The sequence below is a fragment of the Rhododendron vialii genome, chromosome 9a, assembly GCF_030253575.1.
Source record: "Rhododendron vialii isolate Sample 1 chromosome 9a, ASM3025357v1".
Taxonomy (NCBI): Eukaryota; Viridiplantae; Streptophyta; class Magnoliopsida; order Ericales; family Ericaceae; genus Rhododendron; species Rhododendron vialii.
Window position 1 is genome coordinate 31,503,528 of NC_080565.1, and position 17,649 is coordinate 31,521,176.

The following is a 17,649-nucleotide window of genomic DNA, read 5'->3' on the forward strand; positions in this document are numbered from 1 at the left end:
ATAGTTACTTTAGTCTAAACTACACTTATGGTCCTTTTCGCTAACTCAAATAAGTAAAGGTAATGTATTATGAGAGAACGACTTGTCTCATAAAGCAAAAAATAAATTTTAAAAAATAAGAACCTTAGTGGAATAGAGCCAAAATGCCTCATTCTTCCTTATTTTATTTTTGGTATTTTTTCTTTCAACACGTGCCGAAATATCCATACCCACCATTCTCCTTAAAATGTTTGACTTATTCTTCCTAAACTTTTCTTTTGTTTTTCTAAACATGATGTTGTTTCTTTACTCCCATTAGTTTTGTAATCTTCAAGATTAATGAAATTTTTTTGCCGTTCAAAAAAAAAAAAGAAAGAAGACAAAATGTTTGAAACAATTGGCATTTCTGTTATTAATATTGTCCTATCTCATTTTTTTTTTTTTACTTTTGACCACATTTTTTTACTCTTCTGATTCCTCTGGTCGAGACAAATAATTAATTCAAAAATTATGCTGAAAAACTCAATGAAAATAACAAAAATTAAATACTACCAAACAATGCCTAAAAAATGGTGAATGAATTGTCTTTAACATGAAGACAAAATGGGTCCAAAAATACCATTTAGATAAAATACGAAAAAAGGTTGGGGAGAACAAGGCCTATGTGCACCATAACACAGAAATAACAGTCCAAATTCTTAGTGGCGACTCGAGGGAAAACAATTAAGTGTTTGCCTTGGCCTCATATCAATTAGGGGCTCTATTTTGTGTATAATATTTTTGGACATCATTTCTCATTTAAAATTAAATATAAATATTTTTTTAACAATGTTAATTTTCAGAAACCAAGAAATAAATAAACTTATTAAATTTAAAACATAAAAATTTCTTGAATGGCCTTATATTTAATTTATCATGTTGCATTAACTTTGTTGGTCCCACTAGGCTAAATGATTTTTATGGATAACTTTGAATGCAAAGAAAATGTTGTTTGCTGAGGGTATAATAACCAATCTCGAGAGATTGATCCAATTTTTGCCTTTAATGGCTTTGTGGCTTTTTTCTGTTCAAAATTGTTTTGGCATTTATTAGTTCTGCGTCAATTTTTTGTGAGTTATTGCTTCATCTCGATGAGAAGAATTAGAAATCTAAAAAATTATGATCTAAACTCAGATTTTTTGGAATAAAGACAAAAATAAGCCAAAAATTTGTCTTTATGGCATATTTTTGTCTTTATTCTAAAAATTTTGAGTTTTGATCATACGTAATCTTTTACTTATTTGATTTTTATTATCGAGATAAACCAATAATTCACATATTTAAAGCAAAATCGACAAATGAAAAAAAAATGACAAAAAAAAAAAGCGCAACCTAGACTCATTTACCAAAACCAGGAAAAAAACAAAGAAGTACTCTATGTTGGTTTTTTTTTGTTTCTGTTGCATCTTGATTTTTTGTTACTCCGATGAACAAGGCAAAAATTACAGGAAAAAGTGGAAGAAATAGCTTTAGGCTTAAGGGCAAGACAGGCATTTAAAAATTTTGAGAGCAACTACTGTAGCCTGTAGGCTTTTGAAAAAGACGCATAAAAAGCTGGCACAAAGGACTTTGCTGTTCAAAAAGGACTTCACTTTTGCTTTTAAAAATGGTATTCTTATTCCCAAAGCAACAACGGAGCAACCCATCGGGCACTACCTAGCAAAACCTTTACCCAAAAAAGGTTATGCCCTGTTTGGTTTCACATTTGAAAAACAATTTACAATTCAAAAAATACTCATTATTTATACTTTTAATTATTATTTTAATTTTTCTCTCCACTTCTATTACTCTTATTTTTAATTATTATTATTATTTTTCTTTTTATCTCTCTCTATTCATTACTTCTATCTTTAATTATTATCCTAATTTCTCTTTTCACTTATTAACCTAAAAATCAAACCCAAAAAATTTCAAATCTCCATTTGAGCAATGGCAACGGAAATCATCCCACGCCAGTGTTCACAGGTCAGTGTAAACATAAGTACACAAATATACATACAGTATACACAGCATATCATATAAAAGGGAAGTGAACAAAAGTGCACACCTTTCAAGTTTGAATATGTACACATATATACAGTACTCCCTCCGTTCCATTTTGGTTGTTTATTTTCGTTTTTTGTGCCGTTCTTTCAACGCTTATATCTTCTAATATGAATTTTCAAAAATATGCAATATGAATCTTGATTGATAGTTCTCGGTTAGATTTATAATAGAAAGTTTTCAAAATTATGAAAAACATTATAGATTATGAGACATAAGCGTTGAAAGAATAACACGAAAAACGAAAATGTTACACAGCATATCATATAAAAGGGAAGTGAACAAAAGTGCACACCTTTCAAGTTTGAATATGTACACATATATACAGTACTCCCTCCGTTCCATTTTGGTTGTTTATTTTCGTTTTTTGTGCCGTTCTTTCAACGCTTATATCTTCTAATATGAATTTTCAAAAATATGCAATATGAATCTTGATTGATAGTTCTCGGTTAGATTTATAATAGAAAGTTTTCAAAATTATGAAAAACATTATAGATTATGAGACATAAGCGTTGAAAGAATAACACGAAAAACGAAAATGGATAACCAAAATGAGACGGGGGAGTATAAAATGGAAGTGAACAAAAAGTTCTTTTCGGCCCACTAAGTTTTGGCCCATTCTGAGCTTGTCCGAATTTTATCAAATCGGGTAATCTGAAATTAAACATCGTTTGGGCTTCCGAGGCTTCATCCGGTCCAATTGAACATAGAATTGAGTCTCCATATGTTCTATATCAAGAGGCATGTTGGATGGATGATCTGTTCGGGAGACGAAATCAAGAGAAGTTTGTTTTCTTTTCTTTTTTCTAAAATATGCTTGAACCAAACAGTTCCTTGAAATATGATTTATTGGAGCATTAATTTTTTCGAAGACGGGGTTGTGATAAAGTGAGCTGAGGGGGGTATATTTTGGTTGAACCGCGTAGTCTTGTTTTCGTGGAGTAGTCACCAACACACCTTTTGCAATTACGGGCTCTGGGTTTTTCCATTCAATTCATATTAAATTCATTTTTAATCCATCTAAATTTATCTAAATATTAGGTGTGGCAAATTGAACCCAGATCCATTAACAAATTCAGACCCATCAACTAAAAAATAGACCCAACCCAACTCATTTATTAGTTGGGTAAGAATGGGTTCAAACCCAGCTAACCCATTATTAATTGGGTCATAATTAGGCATCAATTGGGTCAACTTAAATAACTCAATGGACAATGAAAGTAACCCACCAAATTCTGTCTCTTTTGCAATTGGGCAATGAAAGATTTCCCCGGGAGTACGGCCCCCTCCCTCTCTCTCTCTCCTCTCTTTCTCTCCCCCCACCCCACCTCTCTCTCTCTCTCCTCTCTTTCTCTCCACCCACCCCACCCCACCCCTTGCAATTGGGCAATGAAAGTATTTCCCGAGGAGTACGGCCCCTTTTTTTTTTTTTTTTTCTCTCTCTCTCTCTCTCCACCCCACCCCACCCCATCCCACCCAGGAGCATGGCCTTCTTTTCTTTTTTTATTTAATTATTTTGTGCTAAATCGCACGCGTCCAAAAATATTTTGAATGGTTCGAATTAAAAATTAATTGTGACCGGTAACAATTATTTTGACCAGTCAAAATTGAAAACACATCTCATCCATTAATTGCGCGAATGGACCTGTGAAATTGTGCTCCGCCGTGAATAAATTTCTCTCATGATAGTCCCGCAAAGGGTTTGGATTAAAAAATTGACTTATTTTTTTGTCTTTATTCAAATTTTTTTTGCATTTTTTTTGTTTTGTGTCAAACTTTTGTGACTTATTAATTTGTTTTGATGAGAGGAATCGGAAAAGTAAAAAAATTTGATCGAAACTTATAATTTTTTAAATAAAAACAAAAAAAAATCAATAAGACAAAAAAAATTACTTATTCTCGTCTTTTTGAAAAAATTTATGAGTTTTGATCATAATTTTTTTTTACTTTTCTAATTTTTCGATCGTAATTTTTAGTTTATATGTAATTGGGTTAATGTGCGGGTCGGGTTTGCTTTAAAATAAATGGGTCGGGTTGGGTATGGGTAATTAGACTCATAGTTAATGGGTCTAAATGGGTCAATGACCCATTAAAGACCCAACCCACTAACAACTTACCCAATTTGATCCAAACCCGTCCGTTTGCCACCCCTACTAATATGGGTTGAATTGGGTTATAAGTGAACGGATTTGAATAGGTTAAAAATTATGGATTGAAACTAACCGGAAAAAGTGCAAAATAGGGGCAAAAGTGAAAAATACTTTAGTAACAAACTTCAAAAAAGTGAACATACCAGAAGTTGCTCCCTTTATGTATTATAATAGATAAATACATCATTTCATCAAACAGCCCATTGGACGTACGTAGAAGGATCGTTAATTCAAAGTTTCACATCAGAAGTAGGTGGGAACATGGACCCCAATTTCTCTTTTTCCTCACTTTCTTCTTCACGTTTGGGTTCAGCTTTTTATCCCCCTTCCCCTCTCTCTCTCTCTCTCTCTCTCTCTCTGAAGTTTTTATGAGAGAATTGTGAGAGCTTAATTTACGTGATTCTGAAAGATACAAAATCGTTCACTTCGCAAGGTCGATCAGGAAGAACATGTCTATTTAAAAAAAAAGAAGAGAAGAGGAACATCCTGATCAGAAGTCATAGCTCAATCTCTGCATTTTTGGATGGCTTCCTCTTTGAATTCTGAATTCAAATGTAGTTACGACATTTTCTTGAGCTTTAGGGGCTTAGACACCGGTAAAAAATTCACCAATCACCTCTACAAGGCTTTGAAGCGCGAGGGGTTTCAAACATTCGGAGATGATGACGAGATCGAGAGGGGTGAGAACATCAAATCCGAGTTGCGGAAAGCAATTTGGAACTCCAGAATGTCGGTGATCGTGTTATCGAAAAACTACGCCACTTCAACATCGTGCCTGTTTGAAATCCACACGATTATCGAACACCGTAGGAAGAAGTCAGATCATTTTATTTTGCCTGTGTTTTATGAGGTGGATCCGTGGGAAATCAAGGAGCAAGCCAAAAGTCTCGATTTCAGGAAAGAGAAAGTGACGGTTGAGCAAGTGAAGGGATGGAGTGCGGCTCTTAAAGAGGTTGCGAGTATGGCTGGGATGGTTTCCCAAAATCAATGTAACGGGTAATTTATACACTCAACTCATTTTATTACTCCATTAGCAATCTTAGGTACACATATTTGTATACACCCATCCGGCCGGATAAGGAGATACGCTCGTTCAAGGCAAGCAAATCTCTTTTATTTTGCGGGGTTCATAACACTTCGATCGTTTGCCCCATAAAAGTTAGATATAACACACCCGTACTTGTATATGCTACAAGGGACGGCACAAACTAATCGCATGTGCACTTCAATTCTTACGTGATCACTAACTGAATCATTCTTCGTTTCCAAATTATCTCCTGTTGGAGCTGAAATTATAACAACTAATTATGAGCAAATTGCCGAGATATGATTAATCAAGGATAATAAATGATGAAACAACTAATAGCAACACAACACGTGGGATCAGCAATAACACATTGGCAAGAATGTGCCGAGAAAGGATCTTGTCCGTGTGCTCACCAACAACAAGCTTAGAACCCGGTTCGGGTTCGGGTACTGGGCTTGGGACACGGAGGGTACTGCAAGAAACCGTGCTTGAACCAAAGGGTATCTGAGTGGGCTCATGGTCAACACAAAAGGGTGCGTGGCCATCGGGGTGAATGACGGAGCCGCCAGCCGAGATCGAGTTTACCTCGTCAAGCAAGTAAATGAAGCACAAGCAATACTCTGACAACCACCAATGGGTGAAGCGTGCACAATGGAATCATGACTTGAGTTCTGTACGTACGTTCATACGGGATGCTCATGGCAGAGAAGCCCGGCCCTCTAGTATGACTCACATACGATTTTCCTAAAAGAACAATGATCGAGCGATGACTATCTAGAACCATGGATAGCGGAAAGGTCGCGTGCCTTTGGACAAGACCCATCTTTGATCCATGTAAAAGTAGCAACATACCAAAGGGAAAAGCATTTGATCCTAGCACACTCAATATCCCGTGAGAGCTAAGAACACATTGATGGTATGGACAGCTCTGTAGTTCTTTAAAAGACTGTCCTCGTAAATTGTATAGTTGGGAGGAGAGACGGAATTAGGATTCCGTATACGCATGCAGGGGCCATAACGCACCAACAAAAATTTTGAACTTTAAGGTTGAGGAGTATGGAAAAAGAAAAAGTTATATGTTAAATTAATGATTTGTGAGAAAGTGGTCCAAGTCTGTAATTCCTATTAAATTTCTTTTCTATATGACAATTTTTTTTTTATCAGCTTTTCTATATGACAAGTTACAAGGCCCAATATGTTAAATGTTGTATGAAATTTAGGTTTTCCTAAATTAGGGGCGGCCGTAGCCCACCTTTGGATATCCGTCCCTAGTGGGGATTTGAGGAAAAGTAACGCTACTCTTGATCAAATCCTTGAGTTCATAGATCTGGGGGTGGCCATAGTCCACATTTGGATTTGTCTTTGATGGGGAGTTTAGGGAAAGTAATGCTACTCTTTACCAAATCCTTGAGTTCATAGATCTTCTTAACAAGCGTTGTTGTCTGTGAGGACTTTTTATTTGTGTTCTAGTTTTGGTATGTTCATGGAAATTTGGTTTTTCCTTGCAAATCTTTTTTGATATACTAAGCTTCATTTGCATATTAAATTGAAATTTTAGGTATGAAGCCAAGTTCATTGAGGAAATTGTTGGTGTACTCAAAAGCAAGCAAGCTGGCAAGCACCGAAGGGTTGGAGACTATCTAGTGAGTATGGATTATCAAACCAAGGATAATTGTTTGTGGCTAAAAGATAGGGGTGTCAGATGTTGAATTCTTTTTCTACGCGAAATGGTTGCATCATGTTTTGGGAGTAACTTTTATTTTTTATTTTTATATAAGCAATCAATTGAAAGGAAAACAAATCTACATGAATTTTCGAGCAACATAATTGCTGCAGGGTCCTTGTAACGTTTTCCTTCTCTTGGTTGTCTTTTGCGAAATAGAATTAAACCATCAGAACAATGGTGAAGTACTCTTCATGATTTTCTCGTGACCACAATCCGTTGCTATTTCTTTGTTTGCAGGAACTTGACGAAAACATGCAAAATCTCAAGAGAAAGGTAGAGTACTTGAGCGGTCAAGAGGATGACATAAATTCAGAAATTAGCGAGCTCCGGCCATGGAAAAGGCCAAAGAAAGAAGTTGAAGTTTGGCTCACAGATGTGCAACGGTTTAAAGACGATGTGCAAAGACTTGAGCAAGAAGTAGTCGGAGAAACAAATGTCTTCTCGCGTAAGCTGTTGGGAAGCGATATTGGCAAGAAGATTCTAGAGGCGTCAGAACTCCAGGAAAAGGGAAGAGATTTTAATGGTTTGAACAAGAAATGGTGTGGCGGGTGGTGTCCTGATTTGTTGACGCGTCCTGATTTGTTGTCGCTTATAATTGATGAGCTCCAAGTAGAGGGGAGATTATGCAGATCAAAAAAAAAAAAGAAAAAAAAAGTAGGGGGGAGATTTGATAATGTCGCAATCCCAATGAGACGGCCCATGGACATCGAATCAACAATGTCTACCGAAGGGTTTGTGGCCTTCAAATCGATGAGAAAGGCTATGGATGAGGCCATGGAAGCACTAAAGGATGACAGGGTCAAGATTGTTGGGGTCTATGGCATGGGAGGCGTAGGCAAAACCACCATGGTGAAACAAGTGGGTGTTAAAGCCCAGAAGGAGGGGCTATTTGATTATGTGATAATGGCAGTGGTTTCCCAAAACGTAGACTTGAGAAGAATCCAAGGCCAACTCGCCGATATGTTGGCCTTGGAATTGCATGAAGAGAGTGAATTTGGAAGGGCAGGGAGATTGAAAGAGAAGATAATGAGAACAAAGAAGATCCTCATAGTCTTGGATGACATTTGGACGAGGGTAGAACTGTCTGAAATAGGAATTCCTAGCGGCAGTGACCTTGAGACTTGCAAAACGAAAATCATACTCACTACAAGGACGGACCATGCCTGCTTCACAATGGGAAGTCAAGCCAAAATCCATCTCGATGTTGCCTCTGAGGATGATTCTTGGACCTTGTTTAGGAGTAAAGCCGGGGAGGTGGTTGAGTCCCACGATTTCAGTGATGTCGCAAGGAAGGTTGCTAAACAATGTGGCGGTCTCCCAAATGCACTTGTTGTGGCGGCAAGGGCTCTAGGGGACAAAGAACTTTTTGAATGGGAAGAAGCTGCACGACAACTTGAAATGTCTACATTTAGAAGCCTTGATGAGGATGAAGAGGTATTTAAATGTATAAAGTTGAGCCATGACTATCTAAAAGGCGATGATGTTTTGTGATATTAGAATATTTGAGGACTTGGTGAAGTATGGGATTGGGCATGGATTGTTTCAAGATGCCAACACAATGAATGTAGCAAGAGCGTGAGCACTATCAGTGACCAGGCACCTCCAAGCTTCCTGTTTGTTGTTGGAAAGTGAACTGGAAGGATGTGTGAAAATGCATGATGTTGTGCGCGATATGGGCATATTAATTGCATCATCTGATGGAGAGCATGCTGTTATGGTAAAAGCTGGTATTGGATTGAAGGAGTGGCCAAGGGAAGAAAATTACAGAGGATGCACTGCAATCTCACTAATGTCCAATGAAATTACAAAGCTCCCTGATCGATTCGTATGCTCTAGACTCCAAACGCTGTTGTTGCAAAATAACAGTGATGTACAAAAGATCCCAGATGCCTTTTTTGAGGAGGCCAAATCATTGAGAGTGTTGGATTTGAGCAGTGCTGACATTCAACTTCTACCCTCGTCGCTTGGACTCCTAACCAACCTTGGGACACTTTGTCTGAATTGTTGCCAGTCAATAACAGACATATCCATTCTTGGCAAACTAAAGAAGCTCGAGATTCTTAGTCTGAGAGAATCTTGTATTGAGGAGTTGCCACAAGAAGTAGGAGAATTGGTCAATCTAAGAATGTTGGATCTCACTTTGAGCAACGATATCAAACAAATTCCACCCAATGTTAAGATTGTCAAATTTGGAGGAAATATATGCATCCACCGGAACAAGTTCATCTGTCGAAACCAACAACAGTGCACCCAATGGCATCATTGGTCCTTGACACAACCATCAACACCTTGCCTTATTGGTTTAACAAAGTGGTGACAGAGAAAGCAGAGAAAATACTCTACATGGAGTGCGGAGGTTTGGATAACATCCTTACAGCATAGAATCGAACAAGGTTAAGTGGCCTAAAGTCTATCTTGATCCAGCAATACTATGGAATAGTCCATCTCATGGATTCAGTGAATTGGGTTCCAAGCATGCCCGTGTTCGAGAACCTGGTGGAGTTGTGCATCAACAATATGGATTTCTTGAAACAGATGTGTTGGCCAACTACCACATGGGTCATTGGCTAAGCTGAAATTTTTGGATGTGCAACAGTGTAATGAGTTGGCGGATGTACTGCTGCAATCTAATTTGTTGCAAAGGCTACAGAATTTGGAAGTACTTAATGTAAGTGCAAATTCTTTCAAAGAGATTTTCAGAACTGAACGGCTGGAGGAAGGACAAATTGTTCTCCCAAAACTGATAGAAATGAAGCTGGACAATCTACCGAAACTGGCAAGGATGTGGAACGGCCCTTCTCGACTAGCTATCTTTCACAACCTCAAAGTTTTAACCCTGATCAAATGCAAGAAATTGGAAGCCTATTCACGCAGTCTGTGTCCCGATGCCTCTTGCACCTAGAAGACCTCTGGATAGCAGATTGTGTTGCATTGGAAGGGATCATTGGTAAAGATGACCAGGATGAAGCAACGTCCATTCAAAGCTCGTCTCTCAGTTCGAGATGAAGGAGAATGGTGAAAAGCACGAGGAAGAAGTGATGGACAAGATCATTTTCCCACAACTGAAGAATCTATTGCTGCAAAATCTTCCCACAACTCAAGAATCATTTTCCCACAACTCAAGAATCATTTTCCCACAGCTTAAGGTTGGAGTTTGCTTGAGACCAAGGAAGCATCATGACTTCTTCTTTTTTTCCTCTCGGCAACCCTACACTACACCGGCGGGACTCGATCCCGGGTGAAACGTGGGGCGTGCAAGTCCCTTACCTACTGGGATGGCCACCACTTTCGAAGCATCATTACTTGAGCTTGTTACTCCCTATGTTCTAATTCTTTTGTTCATTTTGAGAGTTTGTGCTATTTTTTAATTGATTATATCTCGTAATCTAAGGCTTTAGGTAATTTTGAAAACTTTGACTTATAATACTAATCGAAAGCTATCAAACAAGATCCATATTGCACTTAAAATTTGTTACCAATTGAGAAATATAACCAATTTATTATCTGGTTAGGATATAACGAAGGACTAAAAAATAAGGTCGGAGGGAGTATTTTTTACATGCTTTATTTACCCTCTTTATATATGCACACAAAAAAAAAATTATCCGCAAAAAGATTTTATTAATAAAACTTCATATGGGTACATCAAGGAAAAGGAAACCTAAACCATGATATTGATATATGGAAAAGGATAAAAAAAAACTTCCAATAGAGCATTGGAAGAGAGGAGGCATTGTGTTGGAAAATTGCAAATGATGTTGGAAACATTGGGAGCATGCTCCGTCTAATTGCATTGTGTTTTGGTCTATCTTCAGGGTTGTGAGTAGTTCTTATTCCTATTTTTTAGCGGCTTAATTTCATACCTACCCCTATGTTCCTATATTTTTATCTCTTTTTTTCGTGCATTTTGTAAGATAAAAGAGTTCAGAGCATAACCGAGTACAACAACAAAAGAAAACGAAAAAAAGAGGGTAGGGCCTCTCATATATAACTCCGGCCCAATCCGATTCTTGAAAAGGACAAAGAAAATGAAAAGAGATGTCGATGTTTATGTTCGTGATTCCTAGATTGTAACCTGTTTTATTCAGGTCTTCAATAAAATGTAACCAAACCCATATTCAAGCCACTTTTAACCCATTAAAATCCTTAAGTGCACCCATTAAAGCCCATATTACAATATGGTGAATTTGGGCGGATTTTTAGTGCATGGATATGAGCGGGTAAATTAATCTAGTTTACAGTTGTCATCACCTCTTAAAAAAAAATGATACTACCACAAACAAAAGGAATGTATGTTTGCAACTTTACTGCATTGAGGGTTCGATTGGATGCTGTATGAGTTTTGGATCTATTATTTATGAAGAAGGAGAAATTATTCGTTGCCCCAAGGGCAACACGTTTACTTTGCCAGGTGGTGCCTCCCACAAATAAAAATTTGCCTTGTGGGTAAAATTGTCAATCCGAAAGTCTAGCTCCGTTTGAGGCATTAAATCCATTGACACACGTTCTTTTCTCTCTCCACTAGACACAACCTTCTCTTTAAATTAAGTGTTCCAAATTTTAATCCGTTTGAATGGGTGAGAAGATTTTATTTTTTTTATCATTTAATTCTAAAGGTTCAATTAAATTTTGACTATAGGGCTCTCGTTAATTAATCCTAAAAAAGTCGTTGAATCAAATATCTCTTAGGACTAACTAACGAGAGCCTTAGAGTCAAAATTTAATTATGACCCTTTAAAATTAAATGATCTGAAAAATAAAATCTTCTCACCCATTCAAACGGATTGAAATTTGGAACACTTAACTAAATTTTGATCATTTAACGGGAGCACTATAGTAAACTCAAATATGACCATTTTATTTTTCTGATCATTTAATTCTGAAGGGTCATAATTAAATTTTGACTATAAGGCTCTCGTTGGTTAGTCTTAAGAGATATTTGAGTTTACGACTTTCTTGGGGCTAATTAATGAGAGCAATATAGTCAAAATTTAATTATGGCCCTTTAGAATTAAATGATAAAAAAAAAATATATTCTCTCCCATTCAAATGGATTGAAATTTAGAACACTTAATTTTAGAGAGAATGCTGTGTCTAGTGGAGAGAGAAGAACGTGTGTCAGTGGATTTAATGCCTCAAATGGGGCTAGATTTTCTAACTGACAATTTTACCCACAAGGCAAATTTTTATTGGTAGGAGGCACCACCTGGCAAAGTAAACGTTGGGGCAACGAATAATTTCTCATGAAGAAGAGATAAGATAGTAGAAAAATTAATAAAGAATGAAGGGCCCATGTTGATATGACACTTATGGAGGGAAATTAAAAAGTAGATGGTTAGAAAATGGGATAAAGTAAGCATATTACTAATCGCCCCCGTCAAACCCCGGAACACGGGGTACACTTCTTCCCCCTTTTACCCCCAACCCCACCTCCCCTTAAACCGAAAATACCGCCGCTTGAGCCCAAAAATATCTGAACTCATTTTTTGTTATTTTTTCTTTATTTAATTAATAATGTTTATACTCTATATTTTTTTTCTTTTTTATTTATTTAAAATTATTTTAGTGTTCCAATTTTCAATCCGGTTGAATCGGTAGAAAGATCTTGTTTTTTTTTTTTTTTTTATCATTTTGGAACACTTAATTTTTAACTATATTTTTTAATACATAAACCGTCTAAAAAGGTAAAAAAAATTAAATGTTTCAAATTTCAATTCATTTGAACCGGTGGAAATATTTTAGTTTTCTGATTATTTTATCCTACATAGTCATAATTAAATTTTGACTCTAGAGTTTTCGTTGATTAACCCGAAGAGATATTTGATTCTATGAGGCCAAAAATTCATTATGACCATTAAAGATAAAATGATAAAAAAAAAAAACAAGATCTTTCTACCGATTCAACCGAATTGAAAATCGAAACACTAAATGCATCAGTCAAAGCACGCAGATGAGCTCATCCTTATGAAACACGTCTCCAATTGTGGTACGAAGTAATGGAGATAGATCCGTCGGGACCATGACTACAATTTGTCGGAAATATTGACTAAATTTGTGTATTTATTTATGTTCATGTATTGTTTCTATATACTCAATTATAATTAAATGAAGTTTGATTTCAGTTTGCATTATTGACTGTTCAAAGAAATATAAAGTAAATTTAAGTGGATTCAACATATATAATTTACTTGAAAACTCAAATATAGAAGTTTAAAAAAAATTAAGGACAAAAAAATAAAAACAAAGAGATAATATATTGGGCCCAAAAAAATAATTTAATTTAAACATATTATTTCATATTCAATATTAGACTTGTTTGATAGGTTTCGTTGAGTAGATTTCAAAAATATAAAATTTATGAAAAATAAATACTTGAACAAAAAGTTATTAGCATTTAAAATTTTATAGAAAAAGAAAACAAGAGAGAAAGAGAGAGAGAGAGAGAGAGAGAGAGAGTGCAGTGAGAGTAAGAGAAAGAGAGAGATAGGGGTAAAAGGGGGAAGGGAGGGACCCGTGTCGGGGGGTCTGACCGGGTGGGGGTGTTGGGTGATTAACACATCTCTAAAATAATATTTGGTTTGGATGGAGGATAAATTGGAGGTATAAGAAAATGTGTATGGTGTGAAAAACTGTCAAATAACTCATTTGCGCTTGTGCATATGAAATTAGATTATTTATTACATTAATTGAATAATTACAAAACGAAATATATTTAATTACTTTTTGACATTTACACTATAATAAGTTATTTTACTAAAAAAATTAAATAATTGAAATTTTAAAAAAAATAAAAATATAGTTCACTGCATAGTTATCGATACCGTTCCGTACCGGCCGGTATGTACCGTTTTGACGGAAAACCAGTACCCTAACCCCCCAATTTCGTTCCGGTCCCAATACCGGTCGGTACCGGACTTTTCGGAAAATACCGGCCGGTATAGGGATACCGGAAATTCCGTCCGAGATTTTGCAGGGTTTTTTTTTTTTTTTTTTTACTTTTTCTGGTACCAAAAAAAAAAAAAAAACGTTTCAGGCCTTTTTTTTTGGGAAAAAGACTGAAATAGTCCCTGTAGTTAAGTATTTGTGTCAATTTGGTCCCTGTAGTTATAATTGGCTCGATTTACACTCTGTACTTTTCATTTTGTTCCAATTTGGTCCAATTACTAACTTCCGTTAGTCTGCCGTTAGTCCTTTAAACAACAAAATCATATGGCCCACTTTTTTGGGATTAAAATAGACTCGTTTGGCTAAATAAGCCAACTGGCTTATTTTTTTATCCTTATTCAAATTTTTTTCGTATTTGTTAGTTTTTCGTCAATTTTTTTGGGGTTATTGTATCGTTATGACGAGAAGAATCTTAAAAGTAAAAAATTATGATCGAGATCCAACTTTTTTGAATAAAGACGAAAAAATTGGCTTATTGGCTTATTTTTGTCTTTATTCAAAAAAAATTAGGTTTTGATCGTAATTTTTTACCTTTTAGATTCCTCTTGTTATGACGATGCAATAATTCTCAAAAAAATGATAAAAAACTAACAAATACGAAAAAAATTTGAATAAAGACAAAAAATTAAGTCTGTTGACTTATTTAGCTGAATAGCGTTACTCATTTCCCTCTTGCCCTAATATACCTCTGAACCAAAACACAACTCATTCTTCCATTCTCCATTGATAAGGAGGCACTTGGGAAAAATTTTGGTTATAATTTTCTACAAAAAGTTACCGTCGAATTCAGCATTTTCATGATCAGCCATGAGGCATCATAACTGCTGATATTGTCTACATGTTCAACTTGTGGACAAATACTGAGATGCCATATTTTTCTGCATAGTACTAAAAATGCATATAGAACCATGTCCAAAAGTCACAACATGATATAGATCCAAAAGTCAACATGATAAATAGCCATGTCGAAAAGTCAGAATATTATATAAACTCAATTCCAAATTTACCATGTCATAATCTAATATATAGACATAACAAACCACTCAACTAAGTTACAATAAACCTAACTTAACAGCCCAAGTGGTTATACAAAAAATAGTGCCCTGTCATTCCATTCATTTTCTTACACTTGGCCCATGCACTGATTCTTGACTAGGAATGTTGAAAAATAAACCTAAGTCAATTTTTTCGTCTTTATTTTAAAAAAATTGAATTTCGATAATAATTTTTTACTTTTTAGATTTTTCTCGTCATGACGATGCAATAATCCCCCCCCCCCCCCCCCCCACCAAAAAAAAAAAAAAAATTGACGAAAAACTAACAAATACGAAATAAATAAAGAAGTTAGCTTATTTAGTCGAACGGGTCTGTTTTAACCACAAAAAAGGGGGCCATATGATTTTAGTATTTAAAGGACTAATGGCGGACTAACGGAAGTTAGTAATTGGACCAAATTGAAACAAAATAGAAAGTACAGAGTGTAAATCGAGCTAATTAAAACTACAGGGACCAAATTGACACGAACACTTAACTACAAGGACTATTAGAGTTTTTTTCCCTTTTTTTTTTTTACTTTTTCTTGTCCCAAAAAAAAAAAAACATTTCAGGCCCAAAAAAACTAAAAAATTTTTTAGCAAAACATAGGCTTAACCTTAGTACGTGCGCGAGGCTTAGATCCCGGATTTGCACCCCCCCTGCGCACGAATAACCCGTGACGCGCACCCGGTTAATTGGTTTCCGAATCAGTTTTTCCAAATTGCCTTCGGCCACGACACATTTTCCTGAGCGCGCGAGACCTCTTATTGGGTTATCATTCACAAGTTCACTAGTGTGCAAAGTCATTTAAAGTGGATAAGAGTTTTGTAACTAAGCAATGTGGGACTAGAGAATTTCTAGTAGAGATATTTTATGATAAATTGTATGATATGGGAAATTTTTTTGAATTATAATTATATATAATTATTATATATATTGTAGTTGCGGTAAATCCGAAACGGTACCCGGTACCTGACCGGTACCGGTACGTACCGTACCAGTAGAAAAACCGGTACTCTGTCCGAAACGGTATTCAGAACTATAGTTCACTGTAATAAAAAAAATTTACTTTTCTTACTCTTTATTACACTTAAAAAAAAACATGTTTTTTAATTAATTATAGGAATAACTGTATGTCAATTCATTTTCGCTGATTTCAGGCACCTCACCTTAAAAAATACTCTTTATTTGCAAATTTCAAGCTTAAAAATAATAAGTTTATTGAAATAAAAAAAATATGCAATATAGTTGTTGTTTAAAAAATTTCATCGAGATCTATCAAACCCTGCAAAAAGAATTTAAAAAGTTATTTTTTTAAACCCATTATTTTGAAGCTTGAAAATAAATCATTAATTTTTATGTACTTATTTAAGAAAGTGAAACGGAATTCCTTTCTTGGTCTAGTGAAGGACACAAGACATCCCATCATCTACATCGAAATGGAGAATTCATGAAAAGGTCTCGCGGTCTAGCTTTAGCTAAGAGGCTTATGTTCTTTTGGATTGCAATCTACAGTAGCTTATTTGCTGCAAATCTCTGAATGCATCTCAGAAACTTAAATGGAAAAATCAGCTGTCACTAAAAAAAGGCTAAGGTTCCGTTTCGCAATTTAAAATAAATATTTATTTTAAAAAAAAGTAATTTTAAGTTTAAAAATAATATGTTTACGTAAATAATTTTTCTACCAATATGGATCTTGTTTGATAGATCCCATCAAAATCTTTTATACGGTGCAAATAATTTTTATTTTATATTATTTTTGAGTTTAAAAATATGAAATAAGCTACTTATTTTTAAGAAGGTTTCTGGAATATGGCCTAAATCTACTGTCCGCCCTGATTATTAGTGGGCCCTATAGCTTGAAAATTCTATACGTATCCCTGGACGATGTAGCAGGTAAGAAGCGTGTAGATTGTTTCAACGAAAATGACAGAAATAACCAGTTCTCTCCCTTTAATTAACAAAACTAGCATGTTGGGGACTTTTTCCACGTAACTTTTCCTCTTTATTTCTGGAATTTTTTTTTGTCGCCCTTAAACGCAATAGTTGTTATCTAGGGGATCGACCTCTATTTTGGAAGTCATAAAAAAATAAGGTATGTTTCACTCTATTCATGGATTTTGGATTTACAGGTAATAAATGTTAAGAGAAATAGAGTAATAATTGAAAATAGAGATAATAATTGGGGGAAGATAGAGAGTAAAAATGAAAGTAATAATTTGAGAAAAATAGTATAATGATTAGAATTCAAAATCCAAAACCCTTAAACGAACGGGGTCTAATCTTCACTTTGAATCATTTACAGATTTGAAACCTAACTAGTTTGTTCCTTTATGACACATAATTGTGGATATCTATTGGTGAGTAAACACTCTTGAATTTTGTGAAAAACGTTGACTAACATTTGGGACTTATTTGAGTTAGTGGAACACCCTCTTATTGAATGTTAAAATAAACACTTTTTAAAAATAAGTATTTGTTTGAGTTAATGAAAAACCCTCTTATTCTAGTTGTTAAGGAAATAGAATTTCGCATTGCTTGAGATGAAATGTGATATTACTTAATAACATTTGAAATCTCTCTACACATTGGTTTTGAGATAAATATACAGTTTTCACACGGTATCAAAGAGGAGTCCATTCCTCATCACATTTAAAAATTTCATAATCTGCTCTCCACGAAGACAAACCAGTAAAAAACCTGCA

At 35.2% G+C, this 17,649-nt stretch overlaps 1 pseudogene; it reads left to right on the top strand.

Annotated features, from left to right (window-relative positions):
- Positions 1-4,521: 4,521 nt before the first annotated feature.
- Positions 4,522-9,997, top strand: LOC131299796 (probable disease resistance protein At4g27220; annotated as a pseudogene).
- The last annotated feature ends 7,652 nt before the right edge of the window (positions 9,998-17,649 follow it).